The 22,089-nt window shown below is 42.5% G+C and overlaps 1 long non-coding RNA gene across 1 annotated transcript in view; it reads left to right on the plus strand.

Annotated features, from left to right (window-relative positions):
* The first annotated feature begins 1,616 nt into the window (after positions 1-1,616).
* Positions 1,617-22,089, plus strand: part of LOC138372771 (uncharacterized) — a 126,857-nt gene continuing 106,384 nt past the window's right edge. The window contains exon 1 of the long non-coding RNA XR_011230954.1: positions 1,617-2,020. This is a non-coding gene — a long non-coding RNA (uncharacterized lncRNA). The remainder of the gene's footprint in view (positions 2,021-22,089) is intronic.

Below are 22,089 nucleotides of genomic sequence, written 5' to 3' on the forward strand. Positions count from 1 at the left end.
CGGGTTCATGTCTCGCTCCAAGACCGGCCCACACCCCATACCCAAGACTTTCCAATCTATTTGACCCAAAAAATTTCTTAGGCTATTAAAATCAGCTTTTCGAAAATCTGGCACTTTAACAGAATTTTCTCCTACAGGTCTATTCCATTCTATGCTAAATCTGATTACTTTGTGATCACTGTTCCCTAGCTCACTCCCTATTTCGATGTCATTAATTTGTGTTTCCCTGTTAGTTAACACTAAATCTAAAATATTATTTTCCCGCGTTGGTTCCTTAATGTGTTGTGTAAGAAAGGAATCGTCAATTAATTCTAGAAAATCTTCTGCTTCACTATTCCCTGTTTTGTTCACCCAGTTTATTCCACTAAAATTAAAGTCACCCATGACATAAATACTGTTAGATCTAGATGCTCTAGATATTTCATCCCATAGATGCTTTGCTTCCATTCTGTCTAAATTTGGTGGCCTATATATAACTCCTATTATAATATTATTTGCTTTTTCGTTTAATTCTATCCAAATAGTTTGTGTGTGGGGCTCAGTTTTGATTCCCTCTTTGAGACTACATTTCAAATTGTCCCTAACATATATGGCTACTCCTCCTCCTCGTCTAATATATCTATCTGTGTGAAATAGTTAAAATCCATTTATCTGATATTCAGCTAATAGTTCTCTATTTTCTACATTCATCCACGTTTCGGTAAGTGCAATAATATCTATTTTTTCTGTGCAGACAAGAGCATTTAACTCATTAATTTTATTTCTTAGACTCCTACTGTTAGTGTAATATATCCTAAGTGAATTGTTATTTTGAGGCCCTTTTCTTTCCCTGATCATTTTGCCAATTCTTTTCTCCTACGAACACAACTTTTATTACCTCCTTCCCTAAATCAATTTCCATACCACTATCTACTAACAGTTTAAACCCAAACAAACACCTTTAACCACTGGTTCCAACGAGTTCGCAACAGCAACAACCCCAGCCCTCGATAGATGCACCCCATCACGAGCATACATTTCATTTCTTCCATAGAAGTGTTCCCAGTTGTCTATGAAAGATATTGCATTTGATTTGCAATATCTTTCCAGCCGGCAATTGACAACAAGTGCCCTCGACATCCATTCATTTCCCACTCCCTTTCTGGGAAGAATGCCACATATGATCGGGATTCCTCCCTTGCTCCTAACTAATTCAATGGCTGTCCTGAATCTCTGTATTAATTTCTCACTCCTAACTTGCCCAATATCATTACCCCCTGCACTAATACAAATAATGTTTTTTTTCCCATTTCCCGTCATAATATCATTCATGTTTCCAACAATATCACCAATTCCAGCTCCCGGATAGCAAACCCTTAATCTGTTCCCCCTATCTCTGGCACAAAACGTTCTGTCTAAATACCTCACCTGGGAATATCCCACAACCAAAATTCGCTTCGGTACCTCCTTAACTTTCTGAGCAGCCTGAGGGGCCTGCGCTCCGCCGCTCCTCGCTGATTTCCTCGCTGCAGGCGCACCACGGCACTCGTCCTCCAACACGGCAAATGAATTTGCTGTCCTTAGGGCGTCTGTAGGCGGCCTTGTCAAGGTCTTCTTAAGACCCCTGTCCTTCACGACTCTCCACGATGAGGTCTCGTCAACACTGGTCTCCTCTTTCGTTTCCTCCCGAAGTCTCGGTCGTCGTACCTCCTCCCGCAGGGAATCCATCCCTGCTATCAGAGCTCCAACCAGACTCGCCAAATCCTTCACTAATCCTTCCATTATTGCAATAATAATGTTACTCTAGAGCTCCAGCTAACACAACCTCTCACTGATATCTAAAGCGACATTTTCCTTTCGAAAGTATTTAAACTTAAGGATTACAATGCAGCTTTACATGTTTGTACTTGTATAGACATTTTAAAGTTGAATGCACTAGTTAATTTGTTCAAAACATACTTAGAAGGGTCTTTCTGTTCCAGGTGTGTGAGAGCGCTACAGGTGTTTGAAGGAGCTGCAGGTGTGTGAGATGGCGCTACAGGTATGTGTGTGAGAGGGCGCTACAGGTGTGAGAGCGTTACAGGTGTGTGAGATGGAGCTACAGGTATGTGTGTGAGAGGGCGCTACAGGTGTTTGTGAGGGCACTACAGGTGTTTGTGAGGGCACTACAGGTATATGTATTCACCTAGTTGTGCTTGCGGGGGTTGAGCTTTTGCTCTTTGGTCCCGCCTCTCAACTGTCAATCAACAGGTATACCGATTCCTGAGCCTACTGGGCTCTATCATATCTACATTTGAAACTGTGTATGGAATCAGCCTTCACCACATCACTGCCTAATGCATTCCATCTGTTAACTACTGACACTGAAAAAGTTCTTTCTAACGTCCCTGAGGCTCATGTGGGTTCTCAGTTTCCACCTGTGTCCCCTTGTTCGTGTACCACCAGTGTTGAATAGTTTATCCTTGTCTACCCGGTCGATTCCTCTGAGGATTTTGTAGGTTGTGATCATGTCTCCCCTTACTCTTCTGTCTTCCAGTGTCGTAAGGTGCATTTTCCGCAGCCTTTCCTCGTAACTCATGCCTCTTAGTTCTGGGACTAGTCTAGTGGCATACCTCTGAACTTTTTCCAGCTTCGTCTTGTGCTTGACAAGGTACGGGCTCCATGCTGGGGCCGCATACTCCAGGATTGGTCTAACATATGTGGTGTAAAAGGTTCTCAATGATTCCTTACACAGGTTCCTGAAGGCTGTTCTGATGTTAGCCAGCCTCGCATTTGCCGCAGACGTTATTCTTTTTATGTGGGCTTCAGGAGACAGGTTTGGTGTGATATCAACTAATGTGTGTGTATGCACCTAATTGTGCTTGCGGGGTTGAGCTCTGGCTCTTTGGTCCCGCCTCTCAACTGTCAATCAACTGATATACAGATTCCTGAGCCTACTGGGCTTTATCATATCTACATTTGAAACTGTGTATGGAATCAGCCTCCACATCAATGCCTAATGCATGCCATCTGTTAAGTACTGACACTGAAAGTTCTTTCTAACCTCCCTGTGGCTCATTGGGTACTCAGTTTCCACCTGTGTCCCCTTGTTCACGTACCCCCCGTGTTAAACAGTTTACCTTTATCTACCCAGTCAATTCCTATGAGAATTTTGTTGGTAGTGATCATATCTCCCCTTACTCTTCTGTCTTTTAGTGTCGAGGTGCATTTCTCGCCAACCCCTCCTCTTAAAAAGAACGTCACTTTTGGCTCGTATGCGCACTATGGCCAAGTTTGGACGTAATTTGAAATGAAATCGACTCACAAAAGTGACGTACTGTTCCGTTTTCTGTTTCAGTCGTCCGGCCGACTCTGTAAGGTTAGAATAGATGACTTTAAATTCACGTTTTTCATACCGTTTTGAAACTTTGAGAATTTCCTGCCCACCCAACCTATCAGAGGACCCTTAACTTACTGTTGTTGAAAAAAAAAAAATCCCAAATTTACATTATTTTTAATTTTCAAATTACGTCCTAATTCCGCCTTCCGGGCAAACGGCCAAAAGAGACGTTCTTTTTAAGAGGACAGGTTGTTCTCGCAGCCTGTCTTCGTAACTCATGCCTCTTAGTTCTGGCTCTAGCCAGTGGCATATCTCTGAATTTTTTCAAGCTTCGCCTTGTGCTTGACAGGGTACGGGCTGCATTCTCGGGCAGCATACTCCAGGATTGGTCTTACATATGTGGTATACAAGGCTCTTAATGATTCCTTACACAGGTTCTTGAAGGTAGTTCTGATGGCCAGCCTCGCATATGCCGCAGATGTTATTCTTTTGATGTGGGCTTCAGGAGACAGGTTTGGTGTGATATCAACTAGATCCTTCTCTCTGTCCGTTTCATGAAGGACTTCATCTCCCATTCTGTATCCTGTGTCTGGCCTCCTGTTTCCACTGCCTAGTTTCATTACCTTACATTTACTCGAGTTGAAATTTAGTAGCCATTTGTTAGACCATTCACGCAATCTGTCTAGGTCATTTTAGTCTCATACTGTCTTCCTCCGTCTTAATCCTCCTCATAATTTTTGCATCATCAGCAAACAATGAGAGGAATGATTCTATACCATCTGGAAGATCATTTACATGTATAAGAAACAGTATGGGTCCAAGGACTGAATCTTGCGGGACCCTACTGGTGACTATTGAATATCGCCACTCTGAGACCTCACCCCGCACAGTGACTCGCTGCCTTCTGTTACTTAGGTACTCCCTTATCCAATGGAGTACCTTCCCTTTCACTCCTGCCTGCATCTCCAGCTTTCGCACCAGTCTCTGGTGTGGCACTGTGTCAAAGGATTTGACAATCCAAAAATATGCAGTCTGCCCACCCCTCTCTTGCTTGTCTGATTCTTGTTGCCTGATTGTGGTATTCAATTAATCCTGTGAGGCATGACTTGCCATCCCTGAAACCATGTTGGTGTTGTGACACAAAGTTCCTTCGCTCCAGATGTTCGACTAGCTTTTTTCGCACAATTTTCTCCATTTGCTTGCATAGTATGCAAGTTTGGGACACTAGCCTGTAGTTCAGTGCCTCCTGTCTATCCCCTTTCTTGTATATCGGAACTATGTTTGCTTCCTTCCATATTTCTGGCAGTTCACCTGTTACCAGTGATTTGTTTTACACTATGGAGAGTAGCAGGCACAGTGCTTCTGCTCCTTCCTTTAGTATCCATGGCGATATTCCATCTGGGCCTATAGACTTTGTCACATCCAGCTCTAGTAAAAGCTTCCTTACATCTCCACTGGTAATCTCAAATTCCTCTAGTGGTGCCTGGTTAATTATTCCTTCTCTTATCTCTGGAACGTCTCTTTGTTCTAATGTGAAGACTTCCTGGAACTTCATATTGAGTTCCTCGCACACTTTGTAATTTGTGGTGAATCTGTCTGCCCGTATCCTCAGTTTTATTACCTGTTCCTTCACTGTTGTCTTTCTCCTGATGTGGCTGTGCAGCAATTTGGGTTGTCTTAGCCTTGCTTGCTATGTCGTTTTCATATTGCCCTTCTGCCTCTCTGCTCACCCTGACGTATTCATTCCTCTGTCTCTGGTAACCTTCTCAGCTCTCAAGTGTCCTGTTATTTCTATAGTTTCTCCATGCTGTTTTACTCTGGTGCTTAACTAGCTTACCTCTCTGATTAAACCATGGGTTTCTCATCTGCATTTCATTTTTTACCTATATAACCGGGATAAACTTTTCTGCTGCCTCCTTGCACTTCTGCGTGATGTATTCCATCATGTCTTGGGCCGTCTTTCCCCTTAGCTCTGATTCCCATGTTATATCCGTTAGGAATTTTCTTATCTCCTTGTAATTTCCCTTATGGAATGCTAGCCTTTTTCTTTCAGTTCCCTTTCTCGAGTACTTTAGCCTCTCTTGGACCAGATACTCAAACGTCAGTACACTGTGATCGCTCATTCCTACTGGGGCCTCGAAGTCAATTTCCTTTATGTCGGAGTCATTTAAAGTGAAGACTAGGTCGAGTCTCGCTGCTTCATCGTTTCCCCTCATCCTAGTGGGTTCCCTGACATGTTGTCTTAGAAAGTTTCTTGTCACCACCTTCACTAGTTTGGCTCTCCATGTATCCTCTCCTCTGTGCGGTTCTGTGTTCTCCCAGTCTATCCTTCCTTGAATGAAGTCCCCCATGATGAGCAGATGGGATCGATTTTTACAGGCAGCAGAGCCTGCCCCCTCAATTATGTTATCTGCCATATTGTTTATGTCATACTCTTGCCTGTGTCGTCTCTCATTTGGTGGAGGGTTCAATATCACTGCTACTACTACTATAGGTCCTCCCAAGCCTGTAAGGTAAAATTTACCCTCCCTGAACCCATGTTGATGAGTTGTCACGAAGTCTCGTCTCTCCAGATGTGTTACTAGGTTTTTTCTCATAATCTTCTCCATCACCTTGCATGGTATACAAGTTAAGGACACTGGCCTGTAGTTCAGTGCCTCTTGTCTGTCACCCTTTTTTGTATATTAGGACTACATTAGCCGTCTTCCATATTTCTGGCAAACAAAGTGCTCCTGCACACTTTCAATACCCAAGGTGAGATTCCGTCTGGCCCAACAGCTTTTCTCATGTCCAGCTCTAATAGATACTTCTTGACCTCATCACTTGTAATTTCGAACCTTTCCAAGGTCGCCGGGTTTGCTGCCACCTCTCCTAGCGCAGTGACTTCACCTTGTTCTATTGTAAAGACCTCCTGGAACCTTTTGTTGAGTTCTTCACACACCTCTTTGTCATTCTCTGTGTACCTGTCCTTACCCACCCTAAGTTTCATCACCTGTTCCTTCACTGTTGTCTTCCTCCTGATGTGACTGTGTAGTAGTTTTGGTTCGGTCATGGCTTTGTTAGCTATATCATTTTCATACCTTTTCTCAGCTGCTCTTCTCACACTAACATACTCGTTCCTGGTTCTCTGGTATCTCTCTCTACTTTCAGGTGTTCTGTTATTACGGAAGTTCCTCCATGCCCTTTTGTTCAGCTCCTTTGCTTTAATACATTCCCTAGTAAACCATGGATTCTTCTTTTGCTTCTCTATTTTTTCCTGTCGGGCCGGGACAAACCTGCTTACAGCCTCCTGACACTTTTGGGTGACATAGTCCTTCATGTCTTGTAGGGACTTGGTTCCGAGTTACGTGTCCCATTGTATTCCTTAGGAATTTATTCATTTCATTGTTTCCCTTTCGGTACGCTAGCCCTTTGTTTCCCAGTTCTTTTTTGGTGCAGATAATTCCTAGCTCAACCAGGTACTCAAAGCTCAATACACTATGATCACTCATTCCCAGAGGGGCTTCCAACTTAACTTCCCATATATCCGTCTCATTTAGGGTAAATATCAGATCAAGCAAGGCTGGTTCATCCTCTCCTCTCATTCTTGTCGGTCCCTTGACGTGTTGACTGAGCGTTTCTTGTTGCCAAACGACCAGCAGCTTAGCTCGCCATGTGTCTGGTCACCCATGTGGGTCTCTGTTCTCCCAATCTATCTTCCCATGGTTGAAGTGTCTCATGATTAGTAGTCTGGATCCGTTCCTGCTAGCCACAGAAGCTGCTCTCTATTATATTGGTGGTGGTCATATTGTTTCTATCATATTCCTGTCTGGGTCTTCTGTCGTTCGGTGGGGGGTTATATATGACTACTATAATTTTCTGTCCTCCAGTTGCTATGGTGCCTGAAATGTAGTCACTGAAACCTTCACAGTTCTGATTTACCATCTCTTCAAAACTCCAACCTTTTCTTATCAGCAAAGCTACACCACCTCCTCCTCCTCTCCCTTCTCTCTCTTTCCTCACTACATTGTAGTTCTGTGGAAACACTGCGTTTATGGTTTTCGTTAGCTTTGTTTCTGTGAGTGCTATTATGTCTGGGTTTTCTTCTAGTCCCCCTTTCTCCAAGTTCACTTGTTTTATTTGTAATCCCATCAATGTTAGTGTACATTGCCTTGAAGCTCACTTTCTTCTGTTCATTTTCTAGTCCCCTTCTTGGCGAGCATTCTGCTAGTGGGAAAAGCTGTTCCCTGGGTGAGAAGATCTGTGAGGTGGTTTGCCGGGTCTCGGAGGATTTTGGGGTGGGGGGTGGGGGTGCAAGGGAAGGGGGGACAGGTAGGGTGTGGGTTAAGGAGATGGGGAGGGACAGGGAGGATACGGGGTGAGGGGGAGGAGGGATAGGGAGGGTATGGGATGAAGGGGGAGGGGGGGACAGGGGGGAAAGGCGAGAGGGGGGACAGGGGGGTAAAGGCGAGAGGGGGACATGGTGGGAATGGGGGGAGAGGTGATAGGGTCAGAATGGGGTGGGGGGGAGGGAGGGTTGGGTGAGCATTGGGTGGGGGCAGGTAGGGTGAGGGGAATGGAGGGTTTCTATGCAGAGGGGAGTGGTGGTGTTGCCCTCCCCTCTGGTGTTGCTTGGATGCTGGTTTTGGGTTCCCCTCTTGTCTCTGGGACTGTTGTGTTGGGGGCTGTGATTTCCTGGTTTACTCCTCTCTCCCTGCGCTTCCTCCTTGCCCTTGCTGCCCTGGCTCTCTCCTCCTCCGTCCCGTCCCTCTGCAGGAATACTTTCTTGTATTCCGCCACATACTGCAGACGACTCGTCCTTTCTAAAATAACCTCTTTGGTGGCCCTTTGTGTGTGTGTGTGTGTGTGTGTGTGTGTGTGTGTGTGGGGGGGGGGGGGAGGGCACTACAGATATGTGAGGAAGCTCAGGTTATAATACAGGAACACATTGCAGGTATGATATGTATACAAGTGATGTAGGTTTTAAATCATTGAGGACCACATTGGTTTTATTAACATCAAATCAGATGTTTCGTATCATAGTGCATTAATCATCAATAAAAGAACTTGAAGGGAGATTCTACTAGTCTTATATTATTGATGAAGATGCTGTTGATAATGTTCAATGACTGACAACGACAGTAGTATCTACTGAAAATGTTTATGAACATTATTATGGAAACTAAATATATTTTCACAAGCACGGTGAAGGTCCATCGGACATAATATTCAATTATTAAATATTCTTTGAAGTGTATGGTGGTGGTATACGATAAGTTCTTGAAGACCGAGTGTATATTATTCCAGTATATGTGACTCGTAATCATGGAATAATTTTGATAGAGCATGAACAAGTCGGCAGCAAGAATAAAAACATTAGAACAGGAATGAAGGAAACTGCAGAAGGTCTATAGGATCATACCTAGCAGCTCCTATTTATATCCACCCAAACTCAAAGAGATCCTACGGCTGTTATGTTACCCTATAATTTGTTCGACAAATCAACCCAGTTACCGAATCAGTATTTACCCAAGTCTTCCCTAAACATAAACTTGTTCAATATATATATCTTGTTTCGCGTTCTGTTCAGTGAAATATGTAATACCTCATTAATATCTCCCTAGTTATGCCCATTTATCCACTTGTACACAATAATCACGTCACGCCCTAACTCTTCGCTTTTCTAGAGAATGTAAATCAAGGTTTTTGAATTTGTCCACTGTAGTATGGCGACCAAAACTGAACTGCATAATTTAAAACTGGCTTAACAAGAGCAAGATATATAAGAGCCCACGTGTCTGTACACGGTCAATGCCCCACAGGGAAGGCTATTCTTAGCAATGTGTGAAGCACAGCACAACAAACTCGAGCACCTCTCTTCCGTCCCACACTCGGAACCCCACACTCGGCACCCCACACTCTTCCACCCCACACTCAGAAACCACTCCACTCACACCCAGACTATACTTCCAAGCCCTCAACCCAGCGCCTCACTGCAGTCCACACCCGTCATCGCATCTACCTGCCAACACTAACAACTAGCTCCACTCCCGAGTCCGAAGGTGGAGGAGATGATGGCCCTTGCCAAAGCCTGTGTGAAATTGACAATCCACATGTCCAGTTGGAACATCTCTACATTCGCGACACTCCTACACCAATTACTAATAGCCAACTACCTGCCAGCCGTTGAAATACCCCTAAATTGAGCCCATAGGTACCACAATTAAAGTACCAGACGTCCGTCTTCCCAACAGGTTACGCCAATATCACTGGACACACACAGATCTGTAGCGAGTAGATTATCCCAATAATATACTCGCTCCAAATGCATTGTTAATATTCCTGTCAACCTTTGGAGATGAATGAGGTGAGGCGTTGCCCGGGCAACACGGTGAGGTGTTGCCCGAGCATATAAGCAGCAGAATAGCAAACATTAACCAGAGTCTACTTTCAAGTGTGGTCTAGAGCAGACACTTGCGAGATACTGTACCGACACTCAGTGCGCTCAACTCACACCAAAGTATCACCTGTGTACTTCTGTATATTCGATCAAATATATATATAGTATCTTAGTGTCTGTGTTTGTCACCATACTTTACGTAACAATAGAAACGTTACAGATCTACCCACCCAGCCCCTCACAGAAGAAATAAACGAGGTCTCTTCCCCCCCCCCCCTTCTCCCTCTGTGGGAAATATACCGGTGAATAATTGATTTATCTTAATTTAATGTGAACTTCATTGTAATTTTATTTATTACTTCGGATTGAACTGTGTGTTTAATTTGTCACCAGTTAAATAACTTTTTCACAAATTGGGGAGGTTAATAATTATTAAATTTTGTTTTACCGTAATTAGACGGTCAACATTAATTTCACTAAGCCATAATCAATCTGTTTGTGTATATTGTTAGTATGAATGTATTATAACCTTATCTGACTGATGACTGTAAAGAGTCATCATGGAACAGGTGTAGGACACGTGAGTAGGCCAGCCACACTTGTGGTCTCGTGGTCATGCAACCTCTCCTCTTACAAATAATGTCTGAATTTGGCCGTTTGACCCTATGGCCGAGAATGGATGCAATATGAACATTAACAAAAATTAAAATGTTGGATTTTTTCCACAAAACGGTAAGTTAAGGGTCCTCTAGGAGAATTTCCTGCCCTCCTAACCTACCAAACTTTCAAAAGTCATGAAAAACGTTAATTGAAATTTACCTTCCCGAGTAATCCAGACGACTCAAACTGAAAACGGAACAGTACATCACTTTCGTGAGCCGATTTCATTTCAAATTTCATCCATTTTTGGCCAAAGCGCAGATACGAGCAAAGAGCAATGCTATTTTTAATTAGACGGGATGGTCTGTTGGTGTGGTGTTTGTTGGTGGTGTGTGTGGGCGTGTTGGGTGTGTTCAGATCAATCCGTTGGGAATGTGGGGAGGAGGGGGAATAGGGACCAAATTTGTCCACCCTGTGACAGGTAGGGACCTCACTTGTCTTGTGTGTGTGGGTTGGGTGGGCAGATCTTGGTGTGTCCAGTTATATTTGGCATAACCTGGGGAAGAGACGGAGCTCGACGATGTAACTGAGAGGCGAGGCTCAAACCTTCCACTACTGTGGAGTTGCTGCTTCCTCTGTGTTTGGACTGGCGATTCTGCCAATGCTAGACACAAGCCTCGGCTCTGCTACCTCCCTCAAGGCTACACTGGAGACTCGCTCCTGCTTCATTGCTAGACTGCTGCTGCTGCCGCCAATACCGGTAACGGACCTTGGAACCAGACACAATATTGTCATGAATACCGAGAGAGGCAACTGAAGCATTCTGCAACCCACTTGCCATAATATTTAATTTCTCTATAAATGAATGTGTAATGTGGCACCAGTCTACAAGAAAGGGGGAAGACAAACCGTTGAACACAGACCCGCATTACTGACAAGTATTCCCTACAAGTTAGAGAAACTGATCCGTAGCGGGCTAGTGGAACGTTTTGAACAAATAAATTTTGTTTCGAGGCGCCAACACGATTTTAATAAAGGAAAAAATCCTACTTGATAAACTTGCTGGAATGCTATAAGATGACAGAAATCAAACAAGACAGAAAGATGGGCAGAATGCATATTCGTCGTCTGCAAGGAAACATTTTATACGATCCTGAATGAAAGACTCGTACTGAAATTAGAGGAGCAGGCTGGCGTAACAGGAAAAGTCTTAGTGTGGTCAGAGAATATATATATCTAAAGAAGAAAGTAAAAGGGCAGACATATCAGAGTGGAGAGAGAGGTTACAAGTGGAGTACCACAAGGGTCGCTTCTAGGACCCAAACTGTTTAAAATTTATGGCAATCACCTAACAGATGAAATATTTTCCTTTATCAATATTTACAAATGATGCTAAGCTAATGAGAAGTCAGGACAGTGATAGATTGTGAGGCATTCAATCAAATTTGGACATAATTCAGAAATGTTCTAACAAAATGGCTGTTAGTTTAACCCAGCCAAATGCAAAGTTATGAGGAAGGGAACAGGCGCACTAAGACCAGTACAGCAATATAGAATAAATGGAAAACAGATTATTTTTATCGGATGGAAAAATTCTTGGAGTGGACATAACCCCATTTGTGATGCCAGAAGCTCACATTAGCAGAATAAGAGCTGCATATAACGACATACTGGATAACATCCGTGTATCCTTCAGAAAATTGGACAAGGGGGGCTTTCCGGTCCCTATATACAGCGAAGGTGAGACGCACACTTGAATATGGATCCCGAGCATGGAACCCTTGACTATAAATGGACAAGAAGAAACTAGAAAAGGTCCAAAGATATGCAACGAGACTCGTTCCTGAGCTGAAGGGTTTAAGCTATAAGGAAAGACAGAGAACTGGACCTTACCACACTGTAGGAAACGGGAGAGAAGGGGGAATATGATGATGTATAAAATTCTAAGGGAAATTGACAAGGCAGACAAAATAATATTGTTCAAAGCAAAGAACAGCAGAACGAGGGGTCATAGAAGGAAATTTGAGACCCAAATGAGTCAGAGACGTCAGAAGGAATTTTGTCAGTGTCAGAGCTGTCAATAAGTGGAACTGGTTAAACGTTGAAGTCGTTGAAGCTAATTAAATTAAAAAAAATTGTGTAAATATTATTCAAGCGTGAGAAAGTAGACATTGCAATAATGTAAGAATGTTTAGAAGGCTGGGTTAGGAGCCTAGCTTGACACTGCAGGCACATCTAGGTGAGTACATCTAGGCAAGTTTACACACATACATGCATGCACGAGTCCTTGCAACAGTGTATAGCACTCTAGGGTCCTTGTCCTAAGGGCCCGGGTTGATTCCCGGTCTAGACAGAGGAAATGGGCAGATTTCCTTCCACCTGATGTATCTTTTCATCCAGCAGTATATAGATGCCTGGGAGCTATACAGCTGTTACAGGCTGCTTCCTGGTGATGTGTGTGTGTGAGAGAGGAAAAAACACGTGTAGTTGACATGAAAGAAAAATAATAGGGCTGGAGTCGGTAAATTACGCAACCAGCGATTCGAAAGGTGGAGTCAAAGAGCTAAGAGTTCGGCCTTACATATTTGTTTTAGATTTAGGTACGCGGAAGGGAATGTCCATGTAGCACGGGCTATAGTGAGCCCGACCCTACAGGCACACAGTAAATACACACACAGGACGCTGAGCACCGTAACCGGTTGCTGTACCTGGCCCCTGGCCTAGACCCCAACATAACAGTTACAGAAGGCGTTATGGAGCTTCCAAGCTACTAGGTGGGTGTGGTAGTGGGTTTAATGTCCAATAGTGAAGTATGTGCTCTTAATACATACTCACACTTGCTCATACTTCACATTAATAGAAATAAACTCTATATTACTATTGTTGAAGTGACTTTACTTGTGAATTATTTATGTGAGGCGGCCTCATGTCAGGTGAGGTGAATGACGTCACAGGTAGTTGACCCATCAGGCCAAGCTAGTCAAGAGGCGCGGCGGGCAGTGTGGCGCGGGCCGGCGTGGGGAGAGGTGCTGCTCAGCGCCCGTCTCATTGGTTTTACTAAATTAGTCACCTGGACAGTCCTGTGCATGAGGTTACCTGCGTCAGGCTTACAGGCAAGTTACTCTAGATGATTAGTAGTTTTATCACATTGTATTCTGTTGGTCTATAGTCTATATTTGTTGACTGTCTAAATAAGCATAGTTACAAGATGTTAAGGCTTTATTTAAAATTAAATTAGCTCAGGTTTACTCATTTAAGATAATGATATTGAGTAATATACCTTTGTCTAGGTAGACTTTTGCCCTAGCTTAAGACTTTTGATGAAACTTATTAAAACAAAATTAAATTCTAAAACGACTACCGTGTGATTATCTATTCCACATCAGCGACTTGAGTGTCAACCATATCGTGAAATTGACCGCTCGACCAAACGCAGGTGGAAAAATGTCTACAAAATTATTATAGTTAAATTCTGGCAGTTATAAGGTGTTTCTTGTGAACTCTTAAGATTTCATTCCTTGAAATATGGACCAAAGACTTTTATTCTAGTAACCGTCACATAAACCTCCCCCCCCCCCCCATACTCCCGGCCCATCTTATGTGAATGAAACTAGCCATCCTGAGTCAGTGTCGTCCACGCTGCAGCCAACCCCAGACACGCCTTAATTAACATTAACGTCCAGTGTAACCAAGTACTATATTGTGTCCAATATAAGTAAACATTAATGAATACTAACTGTATATAGGTCTAGAATAGTTGTTGAATGAAATAATATCGCACGAGTGCATTCAGACCCTCGTCTCTCTCGCCTAATAAATAATATATAATAGGTCATATATCAAAAACTATTTTAAAAAGTGTTAAAATGTATGAACTGTTGTGGGTCAGTGCACGAACGAGAATAGACTGACAGGCTAAATGTGAAGCGTTCTTCCCGTTCATGTTTGGCTGCCGGGTTAACGACCCCTTGGCCGTTGTGTTGAGAACGGGCTGTGGATGAGTCAAGTCTGAGGTTGGGTTTTGCCATTCTGTGGTAAGTCTTTTTAGCTCAACCAATGTCTGACCTGATTGTCTTGCGGGATGGTTCTTAAACTTTACATGAAGATGTTCAATTTAGTATTTTGATATGTTTAATGTGAAATTTCAGGTATGTACGAGGGTGCATCAGTACAATGGCACTGCAGGTATGGTCAACCAGACCCATGAAATTGGTCTCGTACAACTTCACTGCAGGTATGGAGGGATTTAAGTTTGAAATCTTCTTCTCGAATCACAGTTGGTCATTATGTAATGGGGAAACATATTCTCGCCTCAGTACAATACATGAAGGGAACACGTATTAATAATTTTAGTAGGTACACACTATACCTTGAAGCGGTTATCTTCTAATCGGTGTAGTCTAAAGTACTCCATGTGTTAACCACTTCAGAGTGGAGAAAAATCTTCTGGCCCATAATTTGAACATTTAGTTGTGGTGTATCATATGGTTAATGTTACGCTAACAATTTCGATTACATTTCAATCATCTTCCCCTCCCCTCCCTCCCCACCTCTTCCCATCTCTCCCCATCCATACTTGTTAGTCTGTCTTCTATCCCACCAGTCCAGTCAAATATAAATAAAAATACCCAAGTGATGCTTCAGCTTTGGTTAGGAGACTCTGGCGAGAGGAAAGCGTGAGGGGAAAGTTTCGGGGCTAAACCTATCTAGCTGATAGGTTTAGTCCCGATACTGATAGTCGTACAGTTTTGTGAGGTTAAGCACTTGCAGCTACGTGGCCATCGTCCGCATCTTGGACAAGGTATTGGTACAACCTGTCCTCTTAAAAAGAACGTCGCTTTTGGCCGTTTGCCCGTATGGCCGAATTTGGACGTAATTTGAAAATGAAAACAAATTTGGAATTTTTTTTTTCAACAACAGTAAGTTAAGGGTCCTCTGATAGGTTAGGTGGGCAGGAAATTCTTATAAAGTTTCAAAACGTTATGAAAAACGTTAATTTAAAGTGTCCTGTTATAGCCTCTGCGCGTAGGCAGGACGACTCAAACCGAAAACGGAACAGAACGTCACTTTTGTGAGTCGATTTCATTTCAAATTACGTCCAAATTTAGCCATATCGCTCATACGAGCCAAAAGTGACGTTCTTTTTAAGAGGACGGGTTGATTGGTAGCCCCTGAACGCTGCGGCATTTTTGCAAATCAACAAATATTGTGGTAAGGCGGCAGGCTCTGTGAAGTGTTAGAGGGGAACGTTTCTGGGTCTTCGGAACGGGGTAACGTGGTGTTGCTGGTTTGTTGTTAGTGCTAAGTGTCGGAAAATCCGACACCATTTAATATATCATACAGACAGATAATAGCTGTGTTGTATAAACAAGTTACCCATAGAAAACGTAACTTGTAGTGGAATTACCGTCTAAAGAAAACGGGATATCATCACCACATACCATTATAAATTCACCAGCTATTCTGCTGGGAATTATTCTTAAATACATTAGTCTTTGGACTTTACCATCATAAAAACATCTCATATAAATTAACTTAATTATCAATATTAAAGTAGAGTAAATGTGACCCTTCTATCACTTATTGACATCTGGACAATGTAGGCCAGGCGTCAGTGAGGAAGGAGGGGCAGCTATTGTTGTTGTCACCTCCGAGACGTGTGGAGCAAATTTGGCTCCTATCATATCTGGACTATGTCGGCCAGTAGCGTCAATAGTATGGAGTGTTAGGCAGCCATTGTTGATACTAGACCAGAGGCTCACAGGAGCAAATACGGCTCCTGTTAATTTTACTTGGACGAAGTGTTATGGAAACCAAAGGTGTACCATTATCACACGCTGTCAACAAATTCATGTTAAGTGTTCTTTTCGAAACCCATGTATCTTTCATTTATGGCCATTAATGTCATTATATAGGGTGAGCCGGTTAGAGCACGACATAGCCTCATACTAAAGGTAATTAAGCCAGGTCTTCATTGTTCCATGTACAGTATTTTCTCTGACATAGCTTGTCATATATAGGTATCTGGCTTAACAGCTAGCGCCCTTTTAACAGGTCAAGACGAGGAAGCAAGGCTTTGTACATCAGTTACCAGGGTGATGGAAGCTACCTCAAAGAGGAAAAATGTGGTGTCTACAACCTAGTTATACCTGGTGGACTAAAGCTTGCTGTACAAATAAGATAAGGAACCTTTTCAATGTATGTAGTTAATACTGTAGTTTGATTGGCTGCATATATATTCAATTAATATAAACCCCCCTAATGTGTAGAGGATCGATTTGTGAGATTGAGATTATTGCAGAAATACAGTCCACTCATTATAATACAAATTGCTATCGAAGTATATAAATTAACGTAAATATATATTCATATAAATTAAATAAATATAAATCTCACAGGTCGGTTCCCACAGGAACTAAGTGCCCCTCATTATTGAGGGGAGAAATTATAAAATAACTGGCGGATCTGCTATGAATACTCAAGTGGCATATGGTTTATGCTGGGAAAGGAGCCGTTACTAATGTCACTGGGGGATATTCCTTTTTCCCAAGCTAACAAAGAAGGCTCCGAAGGAAGCAAGTTCTAGGCCGGATGTTCGCCGATGGTTCCCTTCATCCCAGACTAGAGCTTGTTAACTTTCTTTTGCATGCTTCCTGAAGCTGTAGAAATATATTACTTAGGTAGAACCATCCTTTTTAGATTGTATGTTTGTTCCCGTACAAGATGGTGTCGCTGGAGAGGAGCCAGTGTCTTCACTGCTTCTTGTATGGAGGATGCGAGGCAGCCTCTTGCTTTAAGGACGCCCCAGAGCTCCTACAAGGCTTTACCCAGATTATTTTGCTCGCTAAATATACCTTTGACTCAGATTCTCGGGAAGAAAAATCATTGTATTAGAACTGTTAGATGATAGTTATAGCTTTGGGATTTGAGCAGCGGTCATCAGCAAAGCACTGCTCGAGAAATGTTCGAACGTGATCAGTTGAGCTGTGTAACAGCTCGTCCTCATAAAGAAAGGTTAAGGTACATTCCATACACCTGCCAGACCTCCTCTTTACGAATGGAAAAATGGTTTACACATGACTCAAAACTGATGACGTTCAAACATTTCTTGAACAGTGCTTCACTGACGACTTTAGTTTCAACCACAATGTTGTAAATGCTTCACCCACGTATTACAGATACAAATAATCACCATGAGAAACTAAATGCCAAACTTAAACAATGCCTAAATATGCAAAGTATGCTAATATATAAAAATAATAACATGTATTTGAGAATGTCTATTTTGAATGAACAGCGTGTTATATGAATGCGCCTTTAGTGTCGACCACTGGGTGGAATAAAAACAGAAAAAAAGTTGCGTGTAAACTTGTTTTTCATTGATAAACAAGAAGTTCGTTGGCTGGATTAACAATCATTTGTCTTTTATTGATGAGACGGTCTGAGTGATGCATGAACTATTCTTGAACAGTGCTTCACTGACATCAGCTTCTCGAATAGCAAGTCTGTAAATGCTTCACTAGTGGACTAAAAACACAAATCACCAAAAAGTCTAATCACATAATGTACGCCTAATATACATTGAATTTTATGGTATAATAAATTATGGGAACAAATGTTTTTATTACGGTGTTAAAGTTTATGAATGTCTCGTGGGACGGCCGCTGCTCTAACGAGCCTAGCCTGAGGACGAGTTGATTAGTGTGGCTGGTGTTCACTATAGTGTGTGGAGGCTGTCAAATGTTGCATGCATAAATATTTTTATCACAGCAACACTAACACTTGCTCCGATCATCGTCCCTTTAATCTGGCAGTACGAATTGTTGTTCACCCTGAAGAGGGTGACCTCAGTTACATATACGAGGCACTGTTATTTGGGCCTTATTTGTGGTCCTGCAGACTCCACCTTCCCTTAGTTTTCCCGTAATTTTATCCCTAATTTAATACAAAAATTGTGCCAGTGCTCTGGCAGCCTTCCTGGTGTGCTTGGGTTTAGGGCCGACAAAAAGTGGGTCGTGTGCTTCAGTCTCTGGCTGTAGGTGAAGGAATGCCCCAAATGGCTTGTTTATTATCACATAGACCAACCAGGTCGTAACACTTGCAGGAGAGAATATTCGAAGTAACTAAATCTTTTGTATGGGACTTTACCTCTTTGTTGTACCAATATCTTTCTTCCGTTGTACCCGTAGTCGCCGTCTCTTCTGTAGCTCTCCTCTAATTCTCTCGCCCATAGTGTTTATTCAAAATCTAATGCTCCTCTGAGGCCAATTTTACACTTGGCGATCGTTCCCTTGCTTGTGACATGGTGTTCAATCAGATGACCTAGTTTCTATTTTAGGGGAAGAACCTTAGCGTGCTCTGGATGGGGGGGGGTAGCCTCTGTTATCAAATACCCGCAGGTCATCCCATGGCCTCAGTTGAAGCTGTAGCTGCTTTGTTGTGGAACTGGTCTTGATGACCAAGCGTCTCCTCCTCTTAACTCATGGTCTGGGCCTGTCGTTGTCTCCGGTCTGTTTGCCATCCAACTTTATTAAATGAAGCTTTTATATTCTTTCATTCGACATGTATAAATTTTCTGCTGTAACCTGGGTTCCTTATGGATGAGTTAGGAGTACGTATTTGGTAATCCTTGTAATTCTTTGTCAAAGTCCATAAGTTATCCAAGTCTGCTTGGAGTACTAGTTTTATCATTATCACATACAGACAAGGTTAGAAGAGACTCCCTGGCTTCATGTTTTCACTCAGTTGATGGGGTCTGTCAATTCCGTGCTTGCTGCACAGTATTGGCTGGGTGGCCCCCGTCAGAAAAAGTACATCATTTGGTCTAGTTTCCCTTTGATCTTGTGAACGAATAGACAAATAAGACAAATAAATACCTAAACCATAGATAATTCCATACGCAAGTAATCTTTGTTTGTTTCATGTCATGGAAAAGTACCAAGGAGGTTAGGGGAACTGCCTTAACGTGTGAGTGAACCCTTCTGGCCTGGGAGCACGAAACTAACCCTCTGCAGACGGAGTCACAGTAACGTGGCTAAAGTATGTTGACCAGACCACACACTAGGTGAATGGACGACGACGTTTCGGTCCGTCCTGTATCATTCTCAAGTCGATTGGGTTGATAGATTTCTAACAATCGACTTGAGAATGGTCCAGGACGGACCGAAACGTCGTCGTCCCTTCACCTTCTAGTGTGGTCGGGTCAACAACTAACCCTCTGTTGTATCTCTGACTGGAACCACAGAGTTCCACTGACTGGTATAATCCACCCTGGTGATAAAGACATTGCAACGACGCTTGGAATATCCTTGGCCATCCCAGCCAGAGGGCTGCCCATAGATACCCAGCAAGGCAGACTTCGGTCTCAGACCAAAGGATACAAGAGGGTGCAAGGATGGAAATGCTCTTCTGGAGATTCCAAGCTGATATAAAAGCGTGGAGACCATCTGGTCATACTCATTCGCACAACTAAACACAGTCGTGAAATTCCATTCTCTTCTACCAGGACAAAATTATGCTGTCTCCTTACTCGTCTGGGTGATGTAGTCAATCATGTCTGTGCAGCCTTTATCCTTGATTTACTACCTATGGTATTTATATTATAAAATTTGTTTCCTTGTAATTCCCCTTTCGGTATGCCAGGCTTTGGCCTTCTGGTCACATGTAAGTTCTAGTACCATAAGTAAGTTATCCCCACTACCACCATATATTCAAATGTGAATAGTAATCACTCATTTCCCTGGGATAAAGTCAAACAGGTTCATAATTACCTTTAGTCACGTGGGTCCTCTTAAATGTTGGCTTGAAAAGTTAATTGTTGCCATGTCTAATAGTTTAGCTTGCGTTGTACCACTATACGGTTCTTGTATCTGTGCATGGTTGAAGTCCCCACTATTATTACCCGATAGATTTCTAACAGTCTACCCTTTGTTATAATAGGTACTGCTATGTTTGTCATAATCTTGCCGGGGCCTGTGTCGTTTAATGGAGGGTTATATATTACGGCTGCTGTTTTTGGTCCTCCCTTCGTCATGGTGCCTGTTATGTAGTCTCTGAACTCCTCGCACCCCAGGATATCCATCTCCTTGAAACACCAGTCCTTATCAGCAGGGCCACCACTCCTCTCCATCCTTCCCTCTGCAGTGTGTGGTGTAATGTTGGCGCCAGTACACAGCCTTCTGGCACTCCAGAATAACGGACAAAATAGTCAATGTGGTATTGGAGAAATCTTTCATTTTGTAGTCAGAAATATTTTGTCAGAAGTGGAAGGTCATTCCTAATATTTATTTTCTGGTAAAGCCAATGTGTCGATGATTTTTAGTCTACTAACAGGTATTGCCTTGATATATTGTGTGGTTAAAGTGCAGCTTCTCGGTATGTTAAGAACGTATTGTTCAGACCGGTTGGGGCTGACTGAGATTTTCCGTAGTGTCACAATCTGGAGGACGTTTTGTGCAGCCTTTATACATAGGTTTCGGATCTAAACAAATCACAGGTTTTATACCGGTGTTTTCAGGCCGTTCGGAGTTCTAGTTGGATCTTAAATTTTGATGAGGCAATTATTTAAAGTGTGACGGCTTTGGAAAGAGCAGAATTCTAATTAACCATCTTAGTGGCGGTTGTATATGGTACTTAAATTGTGGTGTACAAATGAAGATATCAGTGACAGGAATATTGCATTAAAAGGAATGTTAAGTTTCATGAGATTGTAGACATTTTTACTCGGCCATTAATCATACAAGGAGTGAGGTGGTATGTTGCACCACTAAATAGTGTGTTAACGGCACATAATAATTTATCTCCGAGCAATGCTGGAGATGTAGGGTCTCCTATGACCTGAAGGGAAAAGGTAGTGTTGACTTGGATGATTCTCTCTAGTATGGTTGGAAGCTTCAGTTCTTAACTCATGTTAATTCTTGTGCTTCTTGGGGCACCAAGAATTACCCTCATGGCTTCGTTCTATTCTAGTTTGCTTAAAACAGAGGCGGGGAAGCTAAGTGCAAGGCATGATAATCAAGTAGGGATCTAACAAACATGTTGAATAATCTAACATATTTAACATGTATACCAATATTCTTACTAGTAAGTATTTTCAGTGATTTGAATTTTAACCTACGCTGTAGGTAGTTTACAATGTCACTGATACCTACTCAGGTATTTGTGCTGCCCAAATATTTGTATGGTTTGGTTGTTAACTTTGAAAGCAAGAGGCGCACTTGTTGTTTTCTGGGAGAAAGAGCAATGGATAAAGTTAAAGACCGAATTCAATGCTTTTAGCAGCGAGTGAATCAAGTAGAGATTGCAGTCTTGTTTTGTTTCAAATATCCAAACTGTCATCGACATAACAGCTTTATCAGCAAGTGTGCAAATACCAGTTTTTGTGCATTAGGATATTGAACTGTGTTGGGCAAAGCGCCCTGCTCTGGGGTGTACATAAATCAAAGGGTGCAGAATGTTTACTTTTGACTCCCTTGAAAGAACTGAGGCAGTTCTGATACTCGGGTACCCTCATGAGCTATGTCAAATCTTCCCTAAACTCCAAATGAAGCTAATTCTAAGATTTCTCTCACCTTTTTGCTGTATCAAAAAGGAGTTTAAGGTCAATAAATGTCACCTAAGAGCATGGGTCTTTTCTAACAAAATATTCGGCAAATCAAATTTGAATGCTTCTTTAAGGAAGGAAACCATACAGGATAGGAGCAAGTTGGGGACTAATTTGAAACATTAACCTGTCGAGTATAATTCTCTCGAACTTTACACATAAAGGATGTCAGACATGGGTCTGAAGGCACAAAGAAATCACATAATGTGA

Source organism: Procambarus clarkii, chromosome 39 (assembly GCF_040958095.1).
Source record: "Procambarus clarkii isolate CNS0578487 chromosome 39, FALCON_Pclarkii_2.0, whole genome shotgun sequence".
Lineage (NCBI taxonomy): Eukaryota > Metazoa > Arthropoda > Malacostraca > Decapoda > Cambaridae > Procambarus > Procambarus clarkii.